Source organism: Symphalangus syndactylus, chromosome 2 (genome assembly GCF_028878055.3).
Source record: "Symphalangus syndactylus isolate Jambi chromosome 2, NHGRI_mSymSyn1-v2.1_pri, whole genome shotgun sequence".
Taxonomy (NCBI): Eukaryota; Metazoa; Chordata; class Mammalia; order Primates; family Hylobatidae; genus Symphalangus; species Symphalangus syndactylus.
The window spans coordinates 68600221-68617273 of NC_072424.2; the positions used below are offsets into that span (position 1 = coordinate 68600221).

The following is a 17053-nucleotide window of genomic DNA, read 5'->3' on the forward strand; positions in this document are numbered from 1 at the left end:
AAAAGGAGTAACTCACATATAATTTGATGATCAGGATGATAGTCATACATACATTTATCCATTCAAATATCTCAAAGAAAGTCACCAGCTGATAGTTTCTCCTGATCTTTATTTCCCACTCACCTCACAGTAGTATTTGTACATGTAACGAACAAGAAAAAGCTGCCTTCTTTCTTAGTTTGCTACATACCTTGGCCTTTGGCATGTAGGCAAATGGCAAATTTCAAGGCTGAGTTAGCCCCATCAGTATGGGTTCTGATTTTTGCCACACTCTACATGAGAAAGTGCTAAGTGGAGGGAGGTTGATGCGAAGCTGGGTGATTTGTAACTTTTTAAATAGGCTCATTAAGCACAACATCAACTCAAGTCTGCACACTTTGTTCCCGTGTGGCATGGCTGCTAATTATTCCCTGCTGACTGAATCAGTTACAAGAGCAATATAGCAAGGCAAAAGTTGGGAAGTTCTTAGAAAAATCTACTGATGAATATCAATTCATACCTGTTTACAGTTCACAGTTAACTTTCTTGTTAGCCAATTTTAAGCTTGGAACATTACATTCGTGGATCAAAACAGGTGTCAATGGAGAAGTGTCCTCAGGTGATAGGGCATTGCACTCCAGGGAATGAGGTCAGATACAGTTTGATTATAATCAAGGCAGGTCCCAAAATAATAAATTCTACTTTGTGGTATATTCAGTTTAGTTCGCTTTTCCCCTTCAGGCATTGTTTACTCAGGAATTACTTCACTTTCTTTTCTAATACAGGTTCCTCATGGCAATTCCTTAGGACAATCATAGCTTGCATTTGAGCTAAAAGAAAATCATCTTCTCCATTTGTAGATGTAGGGAGAGGAAATCTTTATGGTGAAGTTATTTATCCAATCAGTACTCCTTGACACTTCCCCGAATTAGCACTTAAAATGAATGAATGAATGAGAAAAATCTTATTTGAGTTGATTGAGTTAGTGCTAACAATGATAAGATTGCCATTTATTTATCCTACACCTTATACTGAGCACTGTGGTAGAATTTATCATGCATGCCCTCTTAATCTCTATAATGACCCTTTTCAATAGGCATTATTATTATATCTCGGTTTACAGATAAGGACATGAAAGATTATAGAGGTCATATAGGTATTAAATGGTGGTGATGGGATTATAACTCTTGTCCTACTGAGGCCAAACCTGAACTTCTTCCATAGAGTGATGTCAGTTTGAAAAAAGATCTCTTTCAACAAGTAGCCTATTGGAGAAGAGATTTCTCCAGGGCTTAAAACTGTGCCTTTCAGTCAAATCTAGCCCAGCTCCGAAAAGTCTAGAATTTAGACATAGCAGGAAAAAGTAATTGAGAAAAAAAGTGGCTCGTTGGTTTACCCCAGAGGATGGGAGGTATCAATGTCCCACCCCACCTTCAGGGGGCAGCTATGTGTGACCTAGGTTAACCTTGTATCTGAGGAACTTAAAAGGCTTTTGTTTCTTAAAGTCTGAGCTCAGTGAAGGAGGAGTTGGATTAATAGGGAGGTAACTCCTAGGATTGAAGGAGCAGAAAAGTTGCCTAATTCTAGAAAAGTTGGAATGTGCATTATTTGTGTGTGTTCGGCAGGTAGAGGAAGGGGGAGGAGAAGAGTGAGGAGTGAGAACCTCTGCTCTGATTTCCTGCAGCCCCCTGGAGGGACAGGACTGTGAGCATCTCAGTGGCCGTCGTGATGAACTAAAATCTAGGGTCCCTTCTGCAGTTTTCCAGCACTCTACCACTCCAGCTGTGAGCGGACGCCACTGTGACTGAAACTGGGTTTTCTGCCCCATGTTTTCGATTTGATTGTTAATCTAGATTTAATTTGATTTAGAAAAATAAGTGGGACATTTTTTACATCTAATGTATCAGAACACAACTGTACCTGTAACTCTAAAGGGTGCATCCTCAACAGGGTGATACCCGCCAAGGGGATGCAAATTAGTTCTTAGTGGGTGAAAGAAGTCTTACTTTTTTTATGCATGATGCACAGGTATAGATATACAGTTGACCCTGGAACAACTTGAATTTTAGGGGTGGTGACCTCCCGCATAGTGAAAAATCTGAGTATAATTTTTGACTCCCCCAAAGCTTAACTACTAATAGCCTGCTATTGACTGGAAGCCTTACTCATACCATAAACAGTCTATTAACATATGCTTTTACATGTTACATGTAATTACAGATTGTATTCTTATAATAAAGTAAGCTAGAAAAAAGAAAATGTTATTAAGATAATCATAAGGAAAATATATGTACTATTCATTAAGTAGAAATGGATCATTATAACAGTCTTTATGTTGAAGGCTGAGGAGGAGGAGGAGGAAGAAGAGGAGGGGCCTGGTGTTCTTGTGTCAGGGGTGGCAGAGGCAGAAGAAAATCTGCAATTAAGTGGACCCACACAGTTCAAACTAGCATTGTTCAAGGATCAACTGTAGCACAGAAACAGCTATGCCATATATTTGTGGTATAAAACAGGGGAGAAGAGATTAGGAAAAAACTGTTTTAAAAGCCTCCTTAGATATGTGATAATAAAAAAAGATTAAGAAATATTGCTCTAAAGTTTCAGATTCTTGGAGAAATAGTCAAAGTCACAAAGGTCAGAGAGGAAGCTATCAAGCATCATTTAGGAATGAAAATAGATGTGCAATGCAGGAACAGAAGGAAATGGGGAAAAGGACAAATACACAAGCATCATAAGAGAATTTTTTTCTGTTCAGACAGGCAAAAATTCACATAAATAAAACAATTAAGTTAGGTTTATTCCTGTAACCTAGAGGATATTGTTACAAGCTCTTTAAAATGCCCCAGCAAATGTCAGGAAACAGAAGTTCCCCAATTACTTTCTCACATGCTTATTGTCAGGCATGAAATCTTCTAAGCATCTTTAGGTGTCTCCTCTTCCTCATAGTCATATTTAGTACAGTTCTATGCTCTGTTTGCTCCCTCCATAAGTAATTACTGTCAGAATCTCTAGTAAGTAACTAGATAAGGATGAAATCTTTTTGTTCTTTTTGGCCCAGGCTTGACTGAAGTTCTCTAAAGCAATGATTCTCATATTTCACCTGCATCAGAATCACCTAGAGCCCTTCCTAAACCTCAGGTTGCTTGCTGGGCCCTGTCCCCCAGAATTTCTGATTCAGGAGGCCTTCAAGGAGGCCCAATAATGTGCACTTCTAATGCTGATGGTGCTGGTTGGGATCCACAATTTGAGAACCACTGTCCTCTATCAATGAATTGCCTATCTGGTGGGTCATCAGAATCACTGGCAACTCTAAAAAATTGTATTCTTGGGCTAACCTCTTGAGAATCTGGGGTCAGTGGATCTAGAGAGACATTCAGGTTTAGTACATTTTCATAGTCCTCTAGATAATTCTAATAATCATTTGAGTGTGAGAATCCCTCTTTCATGTGGCTCTTTCATCAAAACTATCCTCTGGCACTGGGGACTGACTGCCCTTTGGTTTTTCATTTGTAAAATTACTTTCCTTGGCAATGGATTGCTCCCAGTAGGTGATGCAATTTTGTAGTTTTATTTATTAATATCCTCCTTCTTATAAAGTGGATGTTGATTGCATTCTCCAGATCTCAAGGAAAAGAGCATATTTCTCTCTTTGGGGGTTGGCTTATGAAATTGTACTGTCCAGAGATGGAATATTAATTAGACTGTTTATGAGGTAAAATATAAAAGGCAAAACCTGGATTCTGGGTTCAGCTATTCAAATGGATCAAACAATGGGCCTCAGAGAAATGTGTAATGGTTTACTTATCATTTTGGACTTGTTTTCATACAAATTTTGTCTTTGAGTTGCGACAGGAGAATTCAAAACACTGGCAAAGTTCTATTAGGAAATTGGTTGGTGATGACTGGAATGACAATATTGTGTTTGAAGAAAGGATAACTTTTTAAATCTAATGTGATTTTCTTGAACTTATTTTGAAAGTGACTTCCAAGACTAGATTAGGTGATTAAAGCTGAGATCTCATGGCTGGGCATGATGGTTCACGCCTGTTATCCCAGCACTTTGGGAGGTCGAGGGGGGTGGATCACCTGAGGTCAGGAGTTTGAGACCAGCCTGGCCAACATGATGAAAACCCATCTCTATTAAAAATGCAAAAAAATTAGCTGGATGTGGTGGTGCATGCCTATATTCCCAGCTACTCAGGAGGCTGCGGCAGGAGAATTGCTTGAATTCGGGAGGCGGAAGTTGCAGTGAGCTGAGATTACACCACTGCACTCCAGCCTGGGCAACAAGAGTGAAAACTCTGTTTCAAAAAAAAAAAAAAAAAAAAAAAAAAAAAAGCTGAGATCTCTTTACTCAGAGGAAGGGGCAAGATTAGTCAATAAGTCAGTCAATTAATTGCTCTATCTGCCTGTCTATCTATTTAATCTTGATCTCTTACCACTGAAAATTTGCAGTAGCCCTCCAGTTGAACTTAAAAAAAATATTTCTAGCAAGTTTTCTGATCTGTCTGAATTCAGTATATTTTAGCAAACCTAATTTGCAGAGAAACACCGTGATTTTCTGTGCAAGGACAAGGGAATTATGAGAGATTATGTTCGAGTAGGATGGTAATACTGGGTCAGCTAAGCCTTTCTCCCTAGAAACTTGACGATTGGAGTGTACTTACGACTCAGGGACACACACTAATGATTCTGGAATTAGTTGCAGTTCTTCAAGGTACTAGCCTAGCAGATGGAAAGAATGTTTATCAGGAAATCATGGATATATATTCAGTTATTATATTTTTAGATGTTTGGAATATGTGCTGTCAACTGCTTAAGTTTCATTTCCGGAGTCAAAGACTTTAGCAACTTCCTTTACTTTAATGGATAGACAATTCCACTGCAAAGTTTGAAGCATGAGAAGCTCTGTGAACACTCTTTGGCATTGTAGTAAGTTTTTTTTATTGTTTTGTAGACTACTGTTCATAAAGTTTTATTACATTTCATTGCTTATAGCTTTTTTCTACATCATCCTGTCTGTTCACTCTCCCCAATAATTACGAAGGAGAAATGCCTGGTCATAAATATCTATTGACTTAGCCTAGCTACTAAGGTACAACCCCTTTAACCTTTGCCGAAGTGACACCTTAGAAGCAATGATACATGAAACTTCACTCACATATACAAGATATCCACTTCTTTCATGCCATTGAGAAATATTTATTTCATGATTAAAAGCAGTGACTCAAAAATGAACTGCATTTCCCTTTATTTTCTACATTCTAAGATGCCTGATGGTCTCACTGCTGAGCTATAACAGCTCTATTAGTCCCTTTCTCTGGGGTTCTGAGTGTGAGTGTGGTCTCCTCCACTTTAAACCCTGTAGGAAAAGGGGGCCAAAAGATGTGGAGATAGAAGATATGGAGGAATAAACAGAAATGCACTGACTGAAAAACAGCTGACTTGCAGGAGAGAAACTGGGGACAGATGAGATTGGGAAAGGAAGACTCTTTCCATCAGAGAATATTGAAATGGTAAAGGCTTTTCCCTCTGCTTTAGAATGAGCGCAACCTTTTGAAGAAATGGGTGGGTGGAGAGAGGGCAGAATTCTGATTTTGAAACAGCTTCAACAGTAAAATATCAACATTGAAAAGTTTATGAATCAGGTTGAACCTAATCTCATCAATGTTAAATGAATGTGTTTTCTTAGGCAGTTGCCTAGAAGCATGGGGACTTTGAGTGGAAGTTAATGTAAGCTTAGTCATATGTTTTCATGTCTATTGATGTTAATATTGTCCCTCTTAATGCAGAGAATGTCAGAGACCTCAGACAAGTATTATTTGATTACACCCTTATCCTGGTGCTTTGTCACCAGTGAGTGTTCAATAAACACTCCTGGTTGGTATTTTCATCAAAAGTGGTTATTTCCAAGAGATATATAATAGAAATGGTCATTGGTTTCAAACAGAGAACCATTTTGCAGTAATTATATCTTCATATTAAATATGTGATAGGCATCAGAGATACAAATTTCCTGTGCTTGTTAACTACAAAGAATCTTTGAGAATAAACCCCAGTCTTCAATTTTAGTGGGAAAAAGAGAACACAGGCAAATCACTATCCTGAGAGCCTGAAAAAATGGCTAACATGACTTATTGTTTAAATGGGACAGGATCTTAGATCTCTTATCTTTTGGTGGCAGACAAAGGATAGGGGATTGAAGAAAAGCGTGGAAAATGAGACCTTAATTTTCTTGATGAGGTTATACCAATAACAACAGTAGACTTTATAATAGAAGTCAGAAATGTTGACCTAAGTGGACACAAGGAAAGCCAGTGTTTCTTTCATAGTCCCCTTGGGTTCCCCAGCGTTATTTCTTCCACACTGTGGCATATATTTCCTGTTCAGATAGCTCCCTTTGGAGTTAATGAAACCTCATTTAACTGTACCATAAGTCATATATGTTTCCCAAACATGAGAAGGCATGACTGAACAGATAGCTAAATAGCTAAGCAGAGTAAGCGGATATCTTGGAATTGAATTGCAATTGTAAATATTGTTTGGTATGATCAAAACTCCCATAAAACAGCAATTAATTTGAGATAATTTCTACTTAGAAACTACATAATTGCATGTTTCCTTCTAGAGTCACCTTGCCTTTGTGCAGAGCATTTAATCGGTCATGCAGTTAACCTGAAAGGGAAGGGCACTTATGGTAGAATTAAGAACTGTAGCAGTATGTCATTCTAAATGGTAATATGTGAGGCCACTGAGCTGTTTAATCAAGTTAGTTATTATATCCTTGGAATTGAATCCAGTAGAGAGAAAGATGTTTTAGTTTTGGAATTAGTTACATGTGAGCCTCTCTTCTCAGAATATAGAAGAGCTGTATGTGTGCAGATCTGAGGATCATTATTGGAGGTAAAATAGTTTTCCATTCACCTTGGAATTGCAGAGAACCTAAACTGAGGGTTTACATACAAAGCTTGCCCAATAGGAGTGTCTATAGTGGTCAAGATAGAGGCTTTCGCACCAAATCCTTTGGGTTTGACGCTTTATTCTGCCACTTATTTGCAGAACAAACTACATCTTTTTTGACTTTCATTTCATTACATGTAAAATGAGAATAATAAAGTGCCTACTTGGAAAGGATATGGTGACTTTCATAAGCTAATATATGTAAAATGATTAGCATGGCACCTAATATTTGGTGAATGTTTAATAAATGTTTATTTTTATTATATCTAGTTTGTAATGGCAATTTCTTCTCCAAGACATATGCTCTAAGATATAAAAGGACTCCCAAATTTTGCTTCAATTGTGATGTCTCATTCTCCACTCAAAAAGATTTAGTCTGAGTTAGGCAAATACACATTATTATGCCCCTTAACTAGAATGACATACATTTTCAAGGCAATTCTATCTTTTTAATTTTTGGTAATTTAAAAATATAACCAGTGTACCTATTAAGTCCACCATAAAAATATGCATCGAAAGGCTCTATTTAAAAAGTCCTGGGTGAACTTTTTTCTTTTTTCATCAGAATTGTTCAAAGTCTTTTCAAGTACTCCTTCCTCATCAAATTCTATGTGTAAGTTCCCATCTGTGTGGTTCAGATTTAAATTTCTCTCCTTTTATAAAAGGCAATATTCTGTACCCCTTAAACTACATATTTTATTGGACATTCCATCCACACTTAATGACAGTTTCTTCTTTAAATAATTTTTGGGTTTCTCATGTCTGTATTTTATTTGTGGAACCAACAGGTTTTAGGATACCTCCTGACTGGCCACTGTTATATTCTTTATTGCCTTATGATAAAGTTCTTAGTAATTACAGGACTGTGAACATGTCCCTGAATAGCTAGTCTGAACAAAGTTAAATGCCATGAATTTGATACAGTTACTGATGTCTACACAAACTCTGTGTCTTAACATTGCACCAAGAATCTAAAGCACACCTTAAATTTATACAATTTTATTTGTCAATTATACCTCAATAAACCTGTTTTTAAAAAAGCATCTAGGTAGGTATGTATGGTCTTGTGTAGATTAAAGAAAAATTCATGAGGGCATAAAGAAGGCTGTTTTCTGTCGCTGCCTTTATTATTTGTTTATAGGTTATTTACAAACTATTAGAATTTTGAATGATACAAAAACATAGTCTTCAATCATAAAGAAGTTTCTTTTTTATTACATGGTATGGTTTATCTGTCATGCAACAAGAAAGGCCTCAATATGTGACTGGTCCTATTAACTCACTGTTTCTAAAGTAATAACATCAGTTCCACTATCATGTTTCCTAGAATCTAAGAGGCCATTAATTGTAAATTTCACCAATGATTTAAAATAAAGGTTTGAAAAATAAAGATTGTATTCTATGTTCCCAACGAACAAAATATCTCATTTCAGAAATGTCAACATGTGAGAAATAGTGCAAGTGTATTTTACAATGACAATGAACAGAAGGGGAATAAGGAGTACTTTTTTTTTTGCTGATAGAGTCTTGCTCTGTTGCCCAGGCTGGAATGCAGTGGTGCGATCTCGGCTTACTGCAACATCTGCCTCCCAGGTTCGAGCAACTCACATGTCTCAGCTTCCTGAGTAGCTGGGATTACAGGCCTGTGTGACCATGCCTGGCTAATTTTTCTATTTTTAGTAGAGATACGGTTTCACCATGTTGGCCAGGCTGGTCTCGAACTCCTGGCCTCAAGTGATCCACTCACCTCGGCCTCCCAAAGTGCTGGGATTACAGGTGTGAGCCACTGTGCCTGGTCAGAAAATGAGGAGTTCTTAAAGTACCCTGGGAATGTTGCTAGTGGGCCCATGTCCAGATATCTTCTCGGCACTGGCAAGTACAGTGCCTGTGTGGGTCCTTGTCTACAGAAATCATCACTAAGGATGAAATCTCTTAAAAGGGTGATCCAGATACAAACATTATAATAAATATTTAATTTCTATATAGAGTTGGAGGACATAGCCTGTTTCCTAGGGAAACTGAAGGGAGGTGTACCAATGTTGTATATTAATCTAGATTACAAACATCTTACACTCAAGTTTAAGTAAAAATCAAATTAACAGCCACAAACAGTGGACCAAAATAGAGTAAACTTTGAAAAAAAAAATTATTCATTATTATTTTTGAGTCAAGTGGGAAATATCAGTAGAGAATAAAGTTATGAAAATACATAAGTGGACTTTATTTTGTAGGAAGATAAAATATTTAGAAAGACATATAAAAGACTGGAAAATGTTGAGTAAATTTATAAGAAAGAAAATCTACCATACTGGAGAAGAGACATAGATAAGGTTTAGTACATGAAAATTAAACATAAGACAATGATTTTAGAAGAGCACCAACCATTCAGTAAGACAAGATTTCAAAGAGAAACATTCATATTCTGGAGATCACAAGAGTAAGACAAGTTGGAATCAGCCAAATAAATCAAAATCCACCTGAGACTGTTCTGTATAGCCATGAACACCCTGTTCCCATCAGTGAACATCATAACGAGAGAAACAATGTGGAAATGAAGTAAATGGTCAACCTGGGTAAAATTACATATGTCCAAGTTAGCTCTACCTTCATGGAAGTTTTGACAGTTGTTCTGGGAAAGAGGGTGGGATCCCACATCATCACATTTTGGAGAACTTAGAGCTTATTCTCCCAAAGACTTCTGTGCATTGCTTGGTTTATAAGGATTTGTGTCAGGTTATTGCCTCAGTGGATTTTCTTGCTGTAAGTAGCCATACAGGGCTTGCTGAGTGGAGAGATGTTGGTCAAAGGGTGCAAACTTTCAGTTATAAGATGAATAAGTTCTGGAGATCTATTGTACAGCATGGTGACTGCAGTTAAAAAGGCTTTTTGAATCCACTAAAATAATTAGCATAGGTGTAAGACAAGGGAGACAATTTCAATCTTTTCTCCCTTCTATATCCTCATGCTCTGCAAAATTATTTTCACCAAGTTATGGTTTGGCATTCTTCCCTCGGGTTACCATGCAAAGGGAAAAAAATCTTGTAAAACTCATTAATGCATATATGGTAGGGATACAAACAAAAACATTGTCCTCTATATTCCTTATTGGTTTAAGGCCTGTGAAAAACTTCTCTGTGAACTTCTTTGAATTCTTCTTTTTATATGACAAAAAGAATTCATATATTTGATTTTGCTGTTTCAGTCTTTAGAAGTTGCTCCAATGCTTGGAGGCAAAATTTTAGCTCTATTTTATTTTATTTTATTATTTTATTTTATTTATTTTATTTTATTGAAAGTCTTGCTCTCTTGCCCAGGCTGGAATGCAGTGGAGTGATCTCTGCTGATTGCAACCTCTGCCTCCTGGGTTCAAGTGATCCTCCTGCCTCAACCTCTCAAGTAGCTGGGATTACAGGTGCCCACCAGCATGCCTGGCTAATTTTTGTATTTTTAGTAGAGACGGGATTTCACCATGTTGTCCAGGCTGGTCTCGAACTCCTGACCTCGAGTGATCCATGCACCTTGGCTTTCCGAAGTGCTTGGCCTTCCACTCATAAGACATGAGCCACTGACCCTGGCCTAGCTCAATTTTAGTAATAGCATACAATGTACATGCAAATCTAACTTTTCTTTTGGTCTTGATGTTCTATCTTAATTTACATTTTTCCAGGTCTTGATTTGATTTCCTTTATTTACATTTTAGTATAAGTAATCTTGTGAGCTGTTTCAAAGAATTTGTGTAAAAAACTTGTTATAAAACATTTATAAGAAATGTTAATACATTTTGCTTTTGCCTTGTTTTTTTTTTTTTTGGTTGGGGGTGGTTAGTGTGGTCTGATTTGGTGAATTGTCAGTGTGTCAGTTATTGAGTTGAAAAATCCCAAACTGTCTGTTTCTCCTACTATTATAACAAGAAGGCTTCTGTGCCCAGATGTGGGGGAGTGATCCATACACCAAACGTGATCAGTCCCACAGTGGACATCAGCTGGGTGTCCTGTAATTCAGTACTGACACTATCTACCTGGTGGTAGCATCAGTTTCCACAGGTTGAAAGCTCAGTCCCACAAGCCTGCTCTTTACCTTAGACACCAGTCACAAGTCCAGGCTTCTAGAACTTCTAACTGACTTGCTATAAATTGGGGTTTCCATGACCGTCTCCTTGGGTTGGCTTAATTTGCTACAGCAGCTCACACAGCTCAGGGAAACGCTTGTATTGACTGGTTTATTGTAAAGGATATTTAACAGAATACAAACGAACAGCCAGATGAAAAGATACATAGGGCAGAGTACGGAAGGGTCCTGAGTGCAGGAGCTTCTGGCCTTGTGGTGTGGGGTGCACTACCCTTCGAACACATGGATGTGTTCTTATTCGCCTTTCTGGAAGCCCTCTGCACCTAGTCCTTTTTTGGAGGGGTTTTTATGGAAGATTCTTTATGTAGGTGAGATTGATTAAATCATTGGGCAGTGATGATCAATTTAACATGCAGCCCCTCTCCTTTCCCTGGAGGTTAGGGAGTGAGGCTGAAATTCCCAAACCCCATAATCCTGGTCTTTCAGGTGACCAGTTCCCCTGAAGCTACAGAGGGGCTGTCAGCCACCAGCCATCTCATTAGCATACAAAAGACACTCTTATCACTCCAGAGATTCCAAGTATTTTAGAACTGTGTGTCAGGAAATGAGGATGAAGAACAGATATATATTTTACAGTATCACAGTTATAGAAAATGCTTGTGTGTCAAAAAAATGGGAAATGGGAAATGGGATTTGTTTGAAAGACAAAAACACTTGTGAGAAATAATGTCTGTTTGATGGGCTGAGTAAAATTTTGGCAATGTAGGGTATTTTATATATATTTGTGAGATTATATAGTCGATTAGTTACTTCTTCCTTTTAACTTCAAGTGTTTTCACTGGCTATGCAGCATGTTATTCCTTGTTAATATAACCACCTCTGTGAATTAATCTCTCTTCTTATAGGATAGACATTTTCTAGCTAAGATCTCCAGGGAAAATTTTGAGGGATCACGAGAGATGGATGAATCATGAGGAAGGGGTTCTACATATTTCTGACCAGCTCCGAAGAAGGTAATACTGCATTGCAATAAATATGAAGGTCCTGTGTAAGAAAAACAAAAGCCGTAAATACATATTACACAATTCTCAGTTAAATGTTTTATGGGATCTTTTGGGATTAAATAGAACTCCTGGAGCTGACAAAGATTCCTTGGTTGGTTTAATTTTGGTCAAGCTTCCACATCTTCTTCTATGCCCATTTGTGTACTTCTTTGTAAAATCCAGTTTTAGCAAAGAATCCTGCTAAGTCAGTGTAACAAGATCCTTCATCCTTGATATCTGATCATTGTTGACATCTGATCAGTTTCCTCATCCTCCACCATTCCTCAGGAGATGTCTGATCACACTGACCTGTCTTTAGCAAGAGTCCTGTGAGGTTGGTTTTTACCAGAATCCCCCTTACCCAGGAGGTTTCCTCTTGGTAATTTTCCATCCAGTGATCCACATACTGCTTCTTGCCTATGAATTCCCACTTGTCAATGCTGTATTCTGAGTTGAGCCCAGTCTTCCTTCCCAACTGCAAGACCTTGTTGCAGTGGTCTCTATGCCTATTGTGATGGTCCTGAATAAAGTTTTCCTTACTGTGCTTTAGCAAGTATGATTGAATGATTTTTTTCTTTAACAGAGCCCTATGGTTTTATTTAAAGAGTAGCCAAGTGGCTCACCCAACATCTGAGTGCGCTGGTGGCAGGACTGAGACCACAACCAGACCTCCTGCAGCTCAGTCCCATGCCCTTGCCCTTTTCACCCCCAAACTAAATATGGCAGAGACTGCACTTCTAAGCTCGAGAGTGAAAATTGTTCTATTTATGTAGGGCTGTGCGAATGTTCTTAGAAATTTGGAAAATGAGATTGAATTTGAATTCTGCATCTATGTGGATAATTTTAAGTTTCATATGATTCATCTTTATGATGCACTTTTTAAAAGAATATGTATTCTATGTAGACCTCTGATTGGTGAAATATTCCATTGTTTTAAGTTAGAAAATATCATTCCTAGTCATCAACATATAGTTGAGAATATAGGCTTTTTGCTTTAACAGAGCCTTATGCTTTCGTTTAGTGCCCTGACAGACTAAAGCTGAATCCTGATTTCTCTACTTGGTAGTTATGTTACCTTGGCCAAGTTCCTTAACTTCTTTTTATGTCAGTTCCCTCATGTGTATAATGGAGATCATATTAGAAACTGATTCTTTTTTTGTGTGGTTAAGTGAGTTAATGCATAAGCACTCTGAATAGTGCCTGAAATAAGTAGTCAGTAAATGTCAACTTTTATTTCTCTATTTTTAATGTTTAGACAACTATATGCACAGATTCACCCATGCTTTGCTATATTTGAATAACAAAACAAGATATAGAAGAGAATATAAGTTGAGCTAAAATATGTGCAAGAACATACAAAGGTCATCAAATTTGAGGAACTGTTCAATTCATAAAAGTCTGTTGTAGCATTCTACCAACTGGTCATCCTGACTGTGTTTAAATTTTAAAAGATGAGGAATTCACTTTTTCTTGAAATAGTCCATTCCATTTGGAAAATTTTATTAAGAAGTTATTCATATATTGAACTGAAAATCTTTATCTGGTTTCTATTGGTTGTAGTTCTTTTTTTTAAAATTTTTTTTTCGGAAAGGAAGAAAGGAAATTTAACTCTCCTTTAATTGACATCCTCTAAATATTGAAGAGCGCTTTCACATGGCGGTCTATCCCTTCCATTTTTCAAAAAGACACATGAATAGGTGAGACACATGATTTCAAGCATTCTCCCACGTGTCCACTCTCTCTCCTGGTGCTTTTTTCAAAGTGATCTCATTGCCTATAATAGGTTTAATCAATCATTCAATTGATATATATAATTTTTGCCCTGACTGCATTTCAGAATCTAAAGTCTCCTGAATATTTTCTAGATGGTGGTTGATGGAAAGAGAAATTAATCCTGTAGGAAACTTTTATTTTCAGAGAAAACCTCTTCAGGATGCCCAGGACCTTTTAAAAATGGTGAACCATAACCTAAAATATCCGACACTTCCTAGACATTAGAAATATAGTCAATTTTTGGCTTCAATGGCAAAGATGAAATAATTTTAATGCCCAGCTCTCCTATTCCATTGGTTGTGAGCTTGAAAACTTCATGCCTCTTGGAGTCCTCTAAAATTGGAATTGTTGTTATTTTGATTTCTCTTACCATCAGGTGGCTAAATGTGTGCATCCCCTATAGCTTGGTGGAGGCAATGGACGATAACATTGGCAGGTTTGGGTCATACTTTCATTGTAAGGATGGATATTAACACTTAACTCACATGTGTTTTAATGTATGGATTATTCAAAGTAAAGTGTATGAACTGCTTAGTGTAATGCCTGATGCAAAGTAATTGCTTAGTAAATAAAAAGTAATAGAACTGATGGACTTCTGTTTTAAAAGAAAACTGTTGTATACCACTTTTTGTAATGTTCTAGACATTACATTATGTATTGTGTCCTTCTGGATGTTTTGTTTTCATAAATGTATGTGTGTGTATATATGTATATAATTGATATAGTATGAATAGATATACAAAGTGACCTCATACATGTGTATTCTTTCACAAGTGAAATTGTATTATATTCTGTTCTGCAATTTGCTTTATTCACTTTATATTACATGGACCTATTTCTGTAGACTAAAAATGGACATTCTTCATCTTTTTAGTAGTGACACAGTGCTCCATTGTGTGGATGTACTGTGTTTTATTTAATAATCTTTTAATGACAGACGTGTAGAATGTATCCATTTATTGGGTAATGTAAGCAATGCAACAATAAACATCCTTGGACAGATATTTTTGCACACTCATGTACCTTAGGGACACATTTTAAGAGTGGAATTACTGTGCCAAAGGATAAACGTATTCAAATTTAAATAGATACTGACAAATTTCCACTCTCTTAGTTTGTTTTCTCCTGCTATAACAGAATACTACAGGCTTAGTAATTTATAAAGAATAGAAATTTAATTGGCTCATGGTTTTGGAGACTGAGAAGTCCAAGAACATCTGTTGAAGATCTCATGGTGGAAGGGAAGGCAGAAGCGAGTATGGGAGACAGACTGCAAGAGTGAACAGAGCTCCCTTTTATGACAGTTGCTCTTATGAGAACTCACTCCCTGTGATAAGACCATTAATCCATTTAAGAGGGCTCTGCCCTCAGGACCTAATTACTTCTTAAAGGCCCCACATTTTAACTGTTACATTGGCAATTAAGTTTCCAAAATGTGAACTTTTGGGGGATACATTCAAACCATAGCAGCCACTCAAAAATTTGTAGTAGAGTTCACTTTCACTTTCTGTGAATTAATAAATTGTGTTTCACAGAATATTAATTCTTAATAAATTCTGTTTCACAGAATATTAATTCTTAATAAATTCTGTTTCACAGAATATTAATTCTTAATAAATTCTGTTTCACAGAATATTAATTCTTAATAAATTCTGTTTCACAGAATATTAATTCCTAATAAATTAAGAATCAATTTATTCTTTCATTCAGTAAGAGTTTCTGTTATTCCTACTCTCACTAGCACTGTGTATTATAATTATTTTTCTTAAATTTGTCAATTTGGTTAGTGAAAAATAATAGCCTACTGTTGTTTTAATTTGCATTCTAAAACTATGAATCAAATGGAGCATCTTAAAACATGTTTATTGGCTACTGGTGTTTCTTTTTCTGTGAATCTGGCAGTTGAATTCATTGTCCATTGTTCTATTGGATTGCCTGTCTTTTTCTTATTGATTTCAAAGTCAATAACGTATTTAGGTCTCTGTTGCAAAATTTGTTTCCTAGTTTGTTGTTTAGAAGGAGCCCAACCTTTTAATGACTATTTGATTATTCAAGGCAGCTTTCTTCTGTGGAAAGAGTGCTAGACTATAGGGTGAGAACACATGAGTCCTAGCTCTGGCTTCCACTCTTGCTTGTTCCATGATTTTGGTTTTCCCAACTGGAAAATGGGGGTACTAACACCTGACTGTGAAAGTGCTGCAAACACTAGATGTGATAATGTCCATGAAAGCATTTGATAGACTCTAAACAGTTTTGCAGATCACATGTTATTTTTATGATATCCATGAAATAATCCATCTGAGAAAAGGAAAGTTTGCTTGTGTTTAACCCTTCAACTCCAGTTCTTTGCTTCTTAGATTTAAAGTCAACCTCTTTCCACACAGCAAATTTAAAAGCATTGGCTTCAGATTAAAGAAAAGTTGTGTTAAGTCCTCTTTACTCTGTACTGGTCAGGTCTCATCTGGAAAAACTGAGTCATTTCTGGGGACTGTGGAGACTGTGCTTTAATTTGATTGTTCTGGAGAGCACTGGGAGAGAAGGTGCCAAAAAGGATAGGGCCTGGAAATCATGTTATAAAGATTAGGAAGGCTTATCTTGGAAAAAAAAAAAAGTCAAATTACAAAGATTTACTATATTTCTTCAATATTTGAAAGGTGGTTTCCTGGGAAAGGGAGTAGACTGATTTTCATTGTCTTACGGAGAAGTACTACTTATTATCATCAATTTGGGATTCACATAAAGAAGACATTTCTAGCCATTCTGTTTGACAGTGGAACAAGGTATTTCAAAACAGTGATTTCCTCATTACTAGATGTGTTCTAGCAGAAGGAGAAAGCCAGGGACATTGCCAAAGAAACTTCTGTGTCAGGAGACAGTGATTTCTGAGGCCCATCTGCATGGTTTGGCCATGTAGGTGTCTTTTTCTCTCACTTGTATTCATTCTCCTTACAATTTTTTAGGACATAAAAATTCCAAGTTAGATGTTTGAACAATATAAAAATGAGTAAGATTTGATCACAGAACTTAGATTATTAGAGAAGACCAATTTTGGAAGGGTAGACAGACAACTGACCTTGGAACCAGAAGATTCCAGAAGCTGAAGAGATATTTCCAGGACATCCTTTTCCATAGTCACCATTACACTGAAGCCACCTTTGCTGGTTTTCTTTCCTTCCCTCTCTTCTTCTGTCTACTCGGATTTCCTTTCCTTTTTATCTGGATCATTCTGA

General features: G+C 36.9%; 1 long non-coding RNA gene across 1 annotated transcript in view; it reads left to right on the plus strand.

The window, feature by feature from the left end:
• LOC134732749 (uncharacterized) overlaps positions 1-17053 on the plus strand; it is a 121612-nt gene that overhangs the window by 92796 nt on the left and 11763 nt on the right. Inside the window, exon 2 of the long non-coding RNA XR_010116231.1 lies at positions 11913-12020. This is a non-coding gene — a long non-coding RNA (uncharacterized lncRNA). The remainder of the gene's footprint in view (positions 1-11912; positions 12021-17053) is intronic.